Source organism: Budorcas taxicolor, chromosome 10, assembly GCF_023091745.1.
Source record: "Budorcas taxicolor isolate Tak-1 chromosome 10, Takin1.1, whole genome shotgun sequence".
Lineage (NCBI taxonomy): Eukaryota > Metazoa > Chordata > Mammalia > Artiodactyla > Bovidae > Budorcas > Budorcas taxicolor.
Genome location: NC_068919.1, coordinates 80219604 through 80233843, shown reverse-complemented (window position 1 = coordinate 80233843; position 14240 = coordinate 80219604). Strand labels below are relative to the sequence as shown.

General features: G+C 37.6%; 1 protein-coding gene across 2 annotated transcripts in view; it reads left to right on the top strand.

The window, feature by feature from the left end:
• Window positions 1-14240, top strand: part of SYNJ2BP (synaptojanin 2 binding protein) — a 38750-nt gene that overhangs the window by 9350 nt on the left and 15160 nt on the right. The gene's annotated exons all lie outside the window — the stretch shown is intronic.

Genomic DNA, 14240 nt, shown 5'->3' with positions numbered 1-14240 from the left:
TACCCCAAGGTAAAGAACATTTTCTTCTATGTTTTCTAACAAAATGTTATAGATTAGCTTTTATGTTTAGTTCTATGATTCATTTCAGATTAATTTATTTTGCATGTATTTGGGGTTAAGCCTGCAAGTTCCTTTTTATGTCTATCTCCTACACAGTTGTCCCAACACTTATTGAAAATATTATCCTTTCACCATTGAAATACATTAATGTATCAGATAAGTTGAGCATTTATATGTGGGCCCAGGATTGGTCTCAAATTGATTCCATTATCCTGTTTTTCTCTATACGAATACGTTGACAAATGTAGCTTTTTAGTAAGCCTTGAAATAAAGTGTGCCTTCCAATTTTGTTTGTTCCTTTTCAAAAATGTTTTGACTATTATAAAATAGAAGTTTAACAATGTAAATTTAAAAAAAAACCCCAGAGTATAAATTTCCATGTAAATTTTAGAATCAGCTTGTCAATTTCTATAAAAATATCTGGTGGGATTTTGATTGGGATTACATGAAAATTTTACTATTTTGTGAAATGATGTTATTTGCAGCAACACAGATGGACCTAGAAATTTCCATACTTGGTGAAGTCAGAAGGAGCCTGACAGATGCCATGTGATGCCACCTTATATGTGGAAACTAAAACGTAACACAAATAAAGTGTTCTATGAAACGGAAACAAGCTCACAGACATAGGGAACAGACTTGCGGTTGCCGAGGGGGAGGTCAGGTTGGGGAGGGGTAGATTGAGTTTGGGATTAGCAGATGCAAACTATTAAATATAGAATTGATAAACAGCAAAGTATTACTCTGTAGCACAGGGAACTGTATTCAATATCCTGTGATAAACCTTAATGGAAAAGAATATGAAAAAATATATATATATGTATCACTGAGTCACTTTATAGCAGAAATTAGCACAATATTATAAATCAACTGTACTTCAATAAAAAAGTAAATTAGAATCTATTTTGATTTATAGAGAATTGCATCTTATAAGTACTAAGACTTCTGGTCCAAGACATGGTAGAGCTTCATTTATTTAGTTTTTATTAATAATTTTGTGTACCACAATGTAAAATTTTTTTACTGTATCATTCAGCTAAGATGTTTTCTATTTTTCCTTATAATTTTATCTTTAACTCATATATTATTTGCTTTCCAAACATTTAGGGATTTTTTTTTTTTTTAAGGATATCTTTATTGTTGAGGACAATGTTTGTGTCCCTCCAAAATTCATATACTGAAACCCTAAGCTCTAATATGACTGTATTTGGAGACAGGCCCTTTTATTGAAGTAATTAAGATTAAATGAAGTTATAATAATGGGGCCCTGATCTTATAGAATTAGTATCCTTAGAGAAAGTGACCCAGAGAGCTCACTCTGTCCTTGTGTATACACAGAGAAGTCATAGGAGCAAGAGCAAGGTGGTGGCCACCTACAAGTTAAGAGAAGAGGCCTTAGAATGAAATCTGTCTTGCTGGTACCTTGATCTTAGCTTCCAGAATAGAATTTCTTTTAAGTCACGCCGTCTGTGGTATTTTGTTACGTCAGCCCAAGAAGACCAATATAGTTATTTTTATTGATTTCTAATTCAGTTCTGTCTTTTGAAATTTATTGGACTTAACCTACCATCAATCTTTGTGAACGTTTCCTGTGTGCTACAAAAGGATGTTTATTTTACAGTTGCTGAGTATATTGTTCTGTAAATGTAAATTAGGTTAAGTTCATTCTTAGTGTTATTCAAAGATTCCATATTTTTACTGACTTTTCTGTTTATTTGTTCTGTCAATTACTGAGGGAGAAGTGTTGAAATCTACAAGTCCGTTTTGAAAAAGTTTGACGTGTTTATGGCTGCACCAGGTCTTCATTGCTGTGCGTGGGCTTCCTCTAGTTGCAGTGAGTAGGGGCTCCTCTTCAGTTGTGCTGCCTGTACTTCTCATTTCGGTGGCTTCTCCTGTTGCAGAGTACAGGCTCTACACAGTGGGGCTTCATTACTTCCAGCACGCGGGGTCAGCAGCTGCTTCAGTAGCAGCGGCTCCTGGGCTCTAGGCCGTGGGCTTAGTCGCTGTGGGGCGTGGGCTTAGTCGTTGTGGTGCGTGGGCTTAGTCGCTGTGGGGCATGGGCTTAGTCGCTCCGTGGCATGTGGAATCTTCCCAGACCAGGGACTGAACTCATGTCCCCCACACTGGCAGGCAGTTTCTTATCCTCTGTACCACCAGGAAAATCCTGGAAGTCTTTTTTGACTTGCCTTTTTCTCATTTCAGTTTTTGTTTCATTGATATTCAAGTTCTGTTATTGGTGCATCCATATCTAGTGTTTTATTGTCTTCTTGTGAATTGACTCCTTTTTTTAAAATGAGGAAATGTCCCTTATTATCCCTTGTAATTTACTTTTTGTTACATTCATGGGACCAGTCCAGCTGCTTAGTATATCTGTGTTCATCCTTTTAATTTTAAGGTACATTTACCCATATATTTATGATTTCGAGTGGTGTTCATTCCTTCATACCCAAGCTTCTGTTGCGTATTTATGTTTTTGCCTGACAGACTTCTTTAATATTTATCATAGTATAAGTCTGCTTATGTCACATTCTGACAGCTTTTGTTTTTCTGAAAAAGTGTTTATTCTGCCTTACTTTTGAAGGCTGCATTCACTAGACATAGAATTATAAGTTAATTTGTATTTTTCTTTTAGCATTTTAAAGATGGTGTTTCATTGACTTGTGACTTGCATAGTTTCTAAGGAGAAGTCTATTGTCATTCTTATCTTTACTCCTTTGTACTTTGTTATTGCTCAGTCATGTCCTGCTCTTTACGACCCCACGGACTGCAGCACGCCAGGCTTCCCTGTCCTTCATCATCTCCCGGAGCTTGCTCAGACTCATCTGTTCTTGCTCAGACTCATCTGTTGAGTCTGTAATGTCTTTATACTTTACTATGTCCTTTTTCCCTCTGACCGCGTTTAAAATTTTCTCTTTATACCTGGTTTTGAGCAATGTGACTATGATATGTATTAGTGTTTGTGTGTTTGTTTTCTTTTGTATTTATCCTGATTTGAGTTTGAACTTCTCAGATTTGTTTATATTTTCATCAAATTTGAGCCAGTTGTTTTCTTCAGGCATTTTTTTCCATCTCCCTTTTTTCTTCTCCTTCTGGAACTGTACTTAACATGTGTATTGAACCGTGTGCCATTATCCCACGTGTTACTGTGGTTTCCCTACACTTATCTTTTCACTAATCTTTTCTCCTGTGGTATCACATCTGTTGTCATTCACATCTAGTGTATTTTTCCTTTCAGATATGTAGTTTTTAAACTTATTAGTTTCGTTTTTCCTAAAAAAACTTCCATTTTAACACACAGATCAGTAGAACAGGATAAAGTCCAGAGAGTAAACCCATATACATATGATTGATTAATCTGTGACAGAGGAGCTAAGACTATACAGTCGAGGAATGATAAATGTATCATTTATATCTTCAATAATGATACTGGAAAAACTGAATGCTAAAGAATGGAACTGGACTACTGTTTTATGCCACACAAAAAAATCAGCTCAAAATGAAGGCAACTTCAATATTTGAGGGAAAAACTTCCATTTTCTCATTATGTTTGACTTCCTTTATTTTCACATAGTTGTAATAGCCTTTTAAACATCGTTGCCTGCTAGTTTCATATTTCGGATTCTCTTTCTCTTGACCAATTTTTTTTCTTGATTCTAGGTCATGTTTCCTTCTTTCCTTGTTGTTCAGTCACTCAGTTGACTCTTTGCAACCCCATGGACTGCAGCACTCCAGACTTCCCTTTCCTTCACTATCTTCCAGAGTTTGCTCAAACTAATGACCATTGAGTTGATGAAGCCATTCAACTATCTCATTCTCTGTTGCCTACTTCTCCTCCTGCCCTCAGTCTTTCCCAACATCAGGGTTTTTTCCAGTGAGTCAGCTCTTTGCATCAAGTGGCCAAAAGTATTGGAGTTTCAGCTTCAGCATCAGTACTTCCAATGAGTATTCAGGGTTGATTTCTTTTTGTATTGACTGCTTTGATCTCCTTGCTATCCAAAGGACTCTCAAGACTCTTCTCAGCACCATGGTTCGAAAGCATCAGGTCTTCAGTGCTCAGCGTTCTTTATGGTCCAACTCTCACATCCATATATGACTACTGGAAAAACCATAGCTTTGACTATATGGACCCTTGTTTTCTTCTCAGCATGTTAAAAGTTTTTAATTAGATTGTGGATGTTGTGACTGGTTACATTGCTCAGTGTCTGCATTTTGTTTTGTTGCATTAACATTTCTAGTATTACATTGTTGAATTTGTTTTGGTAAGCAGTTAAGTAACTTGCAGGTCAGTTTTACCTCTTTAGGACTGTTTATAAACTTTTCTAGGGTGAATCTAAAGTAGCATTCACTTCGGGGACAGTTGAACCCTCCAAATGTTCTAAGTGGGTTGCCACTGAATTTCCTAGTATATCACTGAGGATTTTGATTCTGGTTGGTTAAAAGTCTCTCTACCTTGTGTTAACTTTTGAGAATTGCTTAGCCTGCTACTAGTTTTTATTTGTCTAGCCTTGTGGAGTTTCACTTAATGGATACATGGCCTCTCAGTAGACTCATGCGAATACCTGGCACTCTCTCTTGTACTCTCTTTTTTTTGGTCTAGCTTCTTTCTTTCCAGAACTTTGCCCTTCCAGAACTAACTTCCAGCAGTCTCACCCTCCCAAAACTTTGATCCTCATTTCATCCAGCCAGTGAAGCTGCTAGACTCTGTTTGGGCCTTACACCTTGTGGTATTAACTCAAAATTTTTCTTTAGAAAGCTATGGTGATTACAGAGCTACAAGGTTTTAATTCAGCAGCCTCTTAAGAGGATTATATACCATGACAAAGTGCAGTTTATTCCAAGAATGCAAAGATGGTTCAATATAAGAAAATCGGTTGATATGGTACACCATATTAATAGAATGAATGAAAAAGAGCCCACATTATCATCCCAACATATAGAAAAAGGATTTGAGAAAATTTCCTTTCCATGTTAAACACTTTTCCATGTTAAAACCACTCAGCAAAGTAGGAATAGAAGGAAACTTCCTCAACATGATAAAGGTCATATATGAAGAATCCATATATGGATACATCATACCTGGTATAAGAAACTTTTCTTCTAAGATCCAGAACAAGACAGTATGCTTGGGTTCATCACTTCTGTTCAAGATGGTGTTGGAAATTCTATCCAACAGGAAATTGGAAAGGAAGAAGTAAATTGTCTCTGTTCACAAATGGTACAGTCTTATGTGTAAAAAATTCTAAAGGTTCCACCAGAAAAACCTCAGAATTAATAGCAAACTTCGCAAAGTTGCAAGATACAAAATCAACACAAAATTAGTTGAGTTTCCATACATGAGCAATTTGAAAGGGATATTAAGTAAACATTTCCATTTATAATATCATTAAAAATAATAAAATACTTAGAAATAACTAATGAGACAATAACTTGTACATTGAAAACTACAAAATTTGACTAAAAGAAATTAAAGGCATAAATAAGTGGAAAGGTATTCCATGTTCATGGATTAGAAGAGTTAATATTGTTAGTGACAACACTATCCAAAGTGATCTGCAAACTCAGTATTTATCAAAATCTCATCTGCCTTTTTACAGAAATACAAAAATCCCATCCTAATATTCATATAAAATCTCAGAGGACCCCCTAATAGCCAAAGCAGTCTTGAAAACAAAGAACAGTGTTAAGGGACTCACAACTTCCTGATTTCAAAACTTACTGAAAATTACAATATTCAGAACACTGTGGTGCCAACATAAGAGCAGATGTATAGCGCTGTGGGGTAGAATAGAGAACAGAAATAAGCCTCCTCATATATGGTCAAATGATTTTTGAAAGGACACCATCACTATTCAATGAGGGGAAAGACAGTTTTTTCAACCAATTATGTTGGGAAAACTGGATATCCACATGCAAAAGAACGAATTGGATCCTTGCCTTACGTTTTATACAAAAATTAACTAAAAATGCATCAACTACTTGAATATGAGAGCTAAGACTAAACTCTTAGAAGAAAAGATAGGGAACATTTTTTATGACATTGGATTCACTGATGATATTGTTAATGTGACACCAGATACACAGGCACAGAAGAAAAAAATTAATTGGGTTTTACCAAAATTAATAATTTTACGACTCAAAATAGACTATAAAGAGAGTAAAAGATAACCCATAGAATGGGAGAAGATATTTGCAAATCATGTATCTGATACTGAATTAATACCAGTATACATAAAGACCTCTCAAAACAACTTCATTCAAAAATAAGGCCTTGAGACAGTTCTTTAACGAAGATACATAAATGGGCAATAAACTCGTGAAAAGATGTTTAACATCACTAGCCTTTGGGAAATCAAAATCACAGTGAGATACCACTTCACATTAATCAGAATGACTAATTATCCTAAACCCCACCCCCACCCCCAAAATGAAGATGATAAGCATTGATGAGGAGGTGGATAAATTGGAACCCATAGGCAATGCTTTTTGGAATGTAAAATGTGGTACATCTGTGATAGAAAACAGTTGGGCAGTTCCTCAGATTGTTGAACATAGAATTACCATGTGATCAGCAATTCAGTTCCAGATATATACCCCAAAGAATTGAAAGCAGAAACTCAGACACTTGTATACTAGTGTTCATAGTAGCATTATTCACAGTAGCAAAAATACGGAAACAACCAAGTGTCTATTGACAGTTGACTAAACAACACGTGGTATGTACATGCAATGGAACATTAGTCATCCTTTAAAAGGAATGAAATTCTCATACATCATACAACATGAATGAATTTGGAAGACCTATTTTGTGGAATAAGCAAGACACAATGAACAAATTTGTCTAGTTCCACTTATATGGGGTAAATAGAATAGGCAAACTCACAGTGACAGAATGTATAATAGAGGTTACCAGGTAAAGGGGAGAGTGAGACATTTAATGGATGGAGACTTCTCTTTGATATGATGAAAAAGTTGCAGATATGGACAATGGTGATGGTTGCACAACATTGTGAACGTACTTAATGTCACTGAATCGTACTCTTTAAAATGGTTAAAGTGTTAAATATTGTGTTGCATATATTTTACCTTTAAACAAAGAGTAAGTTGTTTGTCCTTTAGAGCTTGATTTTATGCTACATATATTTTGCCATGAAATGATTAAATGAATAGTGTGACCAATAGAGCTTGACTGGTATCTAGGGAAAACTATCGAGATTATCTTGGGATAGAAAAACCTTCAGGTAGATAGGGGGAAGGTAGAATATTCGTTCATCTAGTGTTCATAACTCAACATGTGGCTACCATCATTGGTGTTAATGGACTATTTTGTTTCATTTTAATGAATTATTTTCTTCCAGAATAACAGATTGTGAAACACTGCTCTTTTACTTTATAATGTTTAGATTTTAAAGAGAAGAATCTGAATGAAATGAAAGATTTTCCCTGCTCTGTCATGATAGTAAGCAATAGGGATCCTGACTGAGGTAACAACTCAAGAATAACCAATTCTTCCTTTGGAATATATTATACTTGAGGACTGTTCTACAGTCATTATCCCAACATTGCTTATTCATGCCAGCCCCCAAAACAAGTTGATTTATGCAAACTTTTTTCTAACGCAGTTGTTCATATTTCCTACAAAGATACAGCATAGCAAAATGGTTTAAAACTTATCCTTAGCAATCAAACATCCGAACTTAGTGTCTGAGCTTTACAAAGAATTAGCTGTGTTACCTTTTAAAAAGTTACTTAATCTCTTCATGCCTTACCCTTTTAAGTTCATCTGTACAGTGTGATAACCTCTTCATGTGTTTATTGGGAAGATTAAATGGGATAATGTATGTAGGGTGCATGGCATTATACCTGGTAAACAATAACTATTAGTTGCTGGTCTTATTTGTAAATAAGCTCAAGATCCAAACCTGGAGACAGGAAGAGGCCCCAAGAAGACATTTCTTGCTTCATTTTACAAAGCTCTTAAACTAGACACTCTTTCTTTCTCTCCCAGTCATATGATGGTGTCATTCTTATGCCATCTGTACATTTTTGTGCTTAAACTTCTCCTCCAAATTAGAGACCAAGAAATCCATTTTAAAAAATTCATTGGCGCATTATAACCAGGGTTCGCTATGGAGTATGTCTTCATTTGTTCACTTCTTAAAAAGTCTGTTGAGTCCCTGTCTTTTTCTTTCTCCATCTCCCCTCAACTGCTTTTGGATAGTAGATGCCAAGTACTGATTTAATTAATACCCTTCAGCTCCATGGGAAAGACTAGAGATCTCTTCAAGAAAATTAGAGATACCAAGGGAACATTTCGTGCAGAGATGGGCACAATAAAGGACAGAAACTGTATGGACCTAACAGAAGCAGAAGATACTAAGAAGAGGTGGCAAGAATACACAGAAGAACTATACAAAAAAAGATCTTAAAAACTCAGGTAACCATGATGGTGTGATCACTCACCTAGAGCCAGACATCATGGAGTGCAAAGTCAAGTTGGCCTTAGGAAGGATCATTACAAACGAAGCTAGTGGAGGTCATGGAATTCCAGTTGAGCTATTTCAAATCCTAAAAGATGATGCTGTGAAAGTGCTGTACTCAACATGCCAGCAAATTTGAAAAACTCAGCAGTGGCAACAGGACTCAAAAAGGTCAATTTTTATTCCAGTCCTAAAGAAAGGCAATGCCAAAAAATGCTCAAACTACCACACAGTTACACTCATCTCACATGTTAGCAAAGTAATGCTCAAAATTCTCCAAGCCAGGCTTCAGCAGTACGTGAACCAAGAACTTCCAGATGTTCAAGATGGATTTAGAAAAGGCAGAGGAACCAGAGATCAAATTGTCAACATCCGTTGGATCATAGAAAAAGCAAGAGAATTCCAGAAAAACATCTATTTCTGCTTCAGTGACTATGCCAAAGCCTTTGACTGTGTGGATCACAACAAACTGTGGGAAATTCTTCAAGACATGGGAATACCAGGCCCACCTTACCTGCTTCCTGAGAAATCTGTATGCAGGTCAAGAAGCAACAGTTAGAACCAGACATGGAACAACAGACTGGTTCCAAATTGGGAATGGAGTATGTCAGGGCAATATATATTGTCACCCTGCTTATTTAACTTATATGCAGACTACATCATGTGAAATGCTGGGCTGGATGAAGCACAAGCTGGAATTAAGATTGCAGGGAGAAATTTCAGTAAACTGAGATACGCAAATGACCCCACCCTTATGGCAGAAAGTGAAGAGGAACTAAGGATCCTCTAGATTGAAAGAGGAAAGTGAAAAAGCTGGCCTAAAGCTCAACATTCAGAAAACTAAGCTCATGGCATCTGGTCCCATCACTTCATGGCAAAATAGATGGGGAAACAAATCTGTGTGTTGTTTTTATTAATTTTATTTTATTTTTATTTTCTTGGGCTCCCAAATCACTGCAGATGGTAACTACAGCCATGAAATTAAAAGATGCTTCCTCCTTGGAAGAAAAGCTTGACAAACCTAGAGAGCAGATTAAAAACCAGAGACATTTGCCAACAAAAGTCTGTATAGTCAAAGCTGTGGTTTTTCCATTAGTCATGTATGGATATGAGAGTTGGACCATAAATAAGGCTGAGCACCAAAGAATTGATGCTTTGGAAGTGTGGTGTTGGAGAAGACTCTTGAGAGTCCCTTGGACTGCAGAGAGATGAAGCCAGTCAATCCTAAAGGAAATCAGTCCTGAATATTCATTGGAAGGACTGATGCTGAAGCTGAAGCTCCAATATTTTGGCCACCTGATGTGAAGAGACAAGTCATTAGAAAAGACCCTGATCCCAGAAAGGTTGAAGGCAGGAGGAGGAGGAGATGACAGAGAACATGATGATTGGATGGCATCACCGACTCAATGGACATGAGTTTGAGTAAGCTCGAGGAGATGGTGATGGACAGGGAAGCCTGGCGTGCTTCCCTGGGTTTGCAAAGAGTCAGACACGACTAAGCAACTGAATGACTGCAACTTCAGCTCCATAATAAACTGTCCTCATCAGTAGGTTCAAAGTCCCTTTTGGTTTTCATTCCTAAGCTTTATCTTCTATCCCTCCCTCACAGATAATGTGTCTTAAATATGTATACATTTTTGTAAATAGGTAACACTGTTCCACATAGACATGTTTTTAAGAAGATTTTATACTATTGGAGAGGGAAATGGCAACCCACTCCAGTACTCTTGCCTGGGAAATCCCATGGATGGAGGAGCCTGGTGGGCTGCAGTCCATGGGGTCGCAAGAGAGTTGGACATGACTGAGCATGCATACACACATATTATTAATATCAACATTATATTTTAAAGCTGTTACTTTGTGTATGATTATTCAGTGCATCTATGTTTTAATTTTTTCTTAGTTACCTGTTCCCCAAAGGATGAACACCTAAATTGCTGTCAGTTCCTCACTACCACAAAACATGCAGCAATTAATATATTCTCACATTACCCTTGACAAAATGATCACATTGGTCCAAACTGAGATGCTTTTGAAATTGAAAGGGACTATTTTAATTGCACTGGGGACAGTATGTGTTTATCAAGATTCCCTGGCAAACCAAGATATGTGGTCCACTGTATGGAAGATTTTCCCTAGACGGAGCCAATAATCATCGGTTATATGCTAGGGTGCTGCTGCTAAGTCGCTTCAGTCGTGTCCGACTCTGTGCGACCCCATAGACAGTAGCCCACCAGGCTCCCCCGTCCCTGGGATTCTCCAGGCAAGAACACTGGAGTGGGTTGCCATTTCCTTCTCTAATGCATGAAAGTGAAAAGTGAAAGTGAAGTCACTCAGTCGTGTCCGACTCCCAGCAACCCCACGGACTGCAGCCTACCAGGCTTCTCTGTCCATGGGATTTTCCAGGCAAGAGTACTGGAGTGGGTTGCCATTGTAGACCTTCCCATTCTGATTGTTTCCAGCTGACATCTGGTTGGTGCATGCATTGGCCTGAGTATTGAATATTTTCAATACTGCCATTGCTAGAAATTATTCAATTAGGGAGATGTCTGGGTCACAGGTAATAGCCTGAATTTCCATAAGGATGAAAGTTTATTGAGTTCCAGTCTAGTCTTACCCTATTAATAGGTGGATGGACATTTTAATCTGTCTTCCTTTATTTCAGGATTTTTCACATTTGTACTTTATGTTCATTCATCCTTTCTCCATGAGACTGTCTAGTTCGGGGGTGTAGCAGGCACTGCTGTTTTATTGGCAACTACTGTTAAAGGAGCTACTCCATGTAGCAACCACTATATAGTTTATAAAGGATTTTTTAAGACTTTATGTTATTGGACCCTACTTTTTGAGTTAGGACAGAATTTATAATCCTTAGGTTACAGAAGAAGCAGCTGAGGATCAAAGGTACACTAACTTGTTTTAGTCCACATATTCGGTAAGTTATGGAGTTGAATTTGTGGCCAGGTCATTTGAGTTTAATTTACTTTTGCAGACTCTAAGCGGGACAGGAAAACGGATATATTTCTATTTGTTGTTCAAGCAGAGACTGTCCAGTTTAGCTTTATGTCTTCCTCGGGATATAATGCAATGCCTGCTGCTGCTGCTGCTACTAAGCTGCTTCAGACGTGTCTGACTCTGTGCAAACCCATAGATGGCAGCCTAACAGGCTCCCCCGTCCCTGGGATTCTCCAGGCAAGAACACTGGAGTGGGTTGTCATTTCCTTCTCCAATGCATGAAAGTGAAAAGTGAAAGTGACCCCATGGACTGCAGCCTACCAGGCTCTTCTGTCCATGGGATTTTCCAGGCAAGAGTACTGGAGTGGGGTCCTATCGCCTTCTCCAATGCAATGCCAAACATATAGTAAATGATCAATAATGAATAAGTTGACTGAGGATTATGTAGGGCCCAGGCTTGAATTGGTAATATTACTCCTCAGTGCTTCAGAGACTCCTGTTTATTGCAGTGACGCTTCAAGTTAAAGGTAAGTTCAGTTTGTAAGTGTTGTAGCTGAAGAAGGAGACTTCTTATTAGTCTAGAAGTTCTCATATTAAGTGGTGTGGTTCATTTACAATTGATGTAGCGATAAGCGTGGCATTATAACTATGATTATATATTGTGGTCGGGGAAGGAGTAGACTGTACTTATTTGTATATAGAAAATTTGGGGAAGATTTTTTTTCCACTCTTCTTTTTTAATCACTATTCTGTAGTTTTAAATACCCAGTAGCAGAGTTCTTTTTCTTTCTAAGTACTATGTTGCATTCAGCAACATAACATATACTTCCTATTCCAAGATTCCCAGAGGCAGCTCTATTGTTTGGTGAGGATATTGGATTTCATTGAAAAATTCTCTCCAAATGGTTTCTCCCAGTACTGAGACAGGCTGATTGGCCTCAGCGCACCTTGCTGAAACCTGTCACGGTCTTAAAGGTATTTCAAAGCCTTTTATAATCAAGCTCCACCTACCTTTCCATCTGATCTGAACTGCCTCCCATCCCCTTTCCAGTACCGTCTACCCACTATGATAAAAATTAGGATTTTTCTGAGAGAAACCATTTAATAACTTAACAGTTTTATAATCTACCCTTTAAAGAAGTTGAAGTAGTCATCTTCCAGTGGAAGTTCTTTGTATTATGTATCCTTTTCATTCTCTAGCTGCAGACACTCTGTACAGCAGGTAGGCTATTTCAATTAGACATTTCCTGTTGCTTCTTTCTTTGGCCATGTGTTTCCTTAAATCATAGATTGATTCGCTAGTGCGTATGTTAATCATAGATTGATTCACTAGTGCGTATGTTAATACAATGAGGTTCACTTAGGCTTTCATCTCATCCCTCTAAGTATCTGTGTTCTGTTGAAACCAGTAGTAGGCTAGTGATTATGGCTGTATTTTTCCAGTTGTGCTGCCAGATAAATGTTTTTCATATCTGTTTTATGTGTTTCCTGATATATGTGTTTCCTATCTCTTTTCTCTTTGCACTGTGTCTTTGAATTCTACAGCACCGGATGTAAAGAAGGCCCTCCTTTCTTTCTTTTCTTTTTATTGCATAGATAAAAAGTGGCTTTTCTCTATTGCATAGATAGAAACCATGTAACCGTAGTTTTGTAAATGAAGCCCTTCCCACAGCTTATTGTTTGATCCTTGGAAATAGTACCTTGGTAGTCATTTTCTTTTTCTTTTTTTAAATTCAATTTTATTTTATTGTGGTAAGAACACTTAAATGAGGTCTACTATCCATAGTTTCTTCAATATCTAATAAGGCTGTTGTTATCTGTAGGCACAGTGTTGTACATCATATTTCCAGAACTTCCATCTTGCAAAACTGAAACTTTATACCTGTTTAAAATAATCACTCACTGACGTGAAGAATAGAATGGTGGTTGCCAGGGGCTAGGAAGAGCAGGAAATGGGTAGTTGCTAATTAATAGGTTGTTAGTTATCTATAGTAAATAAGACACAGGTTCTGGGATGATCCTCTGGAGGAGGGCATGGCAACCCACTCCAGTGTTCTTGCCTGGAGAATCCCATGGACAGAGGAGCCTGGTGGGCTACATTCCATAGGGTTGTGAAGAGTCAGACACGACTGAAGCAACTTAACACACATACACACACAGTGAATAAAGACTAACACACAGTGATAGTCACTATACCCAAGGATGTAGTTGTTTGCACTTGAGGCATAAAAGGAAAGAAGAATGAATTTGTTGGTTTAGTCCTGTCATGAACTGTTACAGTTACCTTTGTCTGCCACCACCTCAATTCAAAATAGAAAAAAATAAATGAACTCCCAAGGCCATTTTTTCCAAAGCACCACCATACACAAACTCTTCTGAAGGCTGGGAGAAATATACAGGGGACGGTTTGTTTAAGAATCTCCCTCTCAATAAGGAACAGTTCATTTGCCAACTAGTTAAAAGCATTGCTTCTTCTAAGCAGAAAAGTCAATATTTTGGATCCTCCAAATGCTACCAACAGAATCTAAATCAAATAGGAGCAGCACATCTTAGAATTGCCTTAATTGCCTATGGTCTGCAAAGCTGACCACTAAGTGCTGAAGAATCCAAATGTGAAATACTTAGTCTTGGGAGCCTGGGAGAATGGCTCCTAATTCTTTTGTTTATTGGTTGGGAGAAGTGCTTTGGGGGTAGAGAGATGTCATAAAGGCAAGAAAGAGCTGAGAGCCAAGAGGCCTAGGTTCCTGC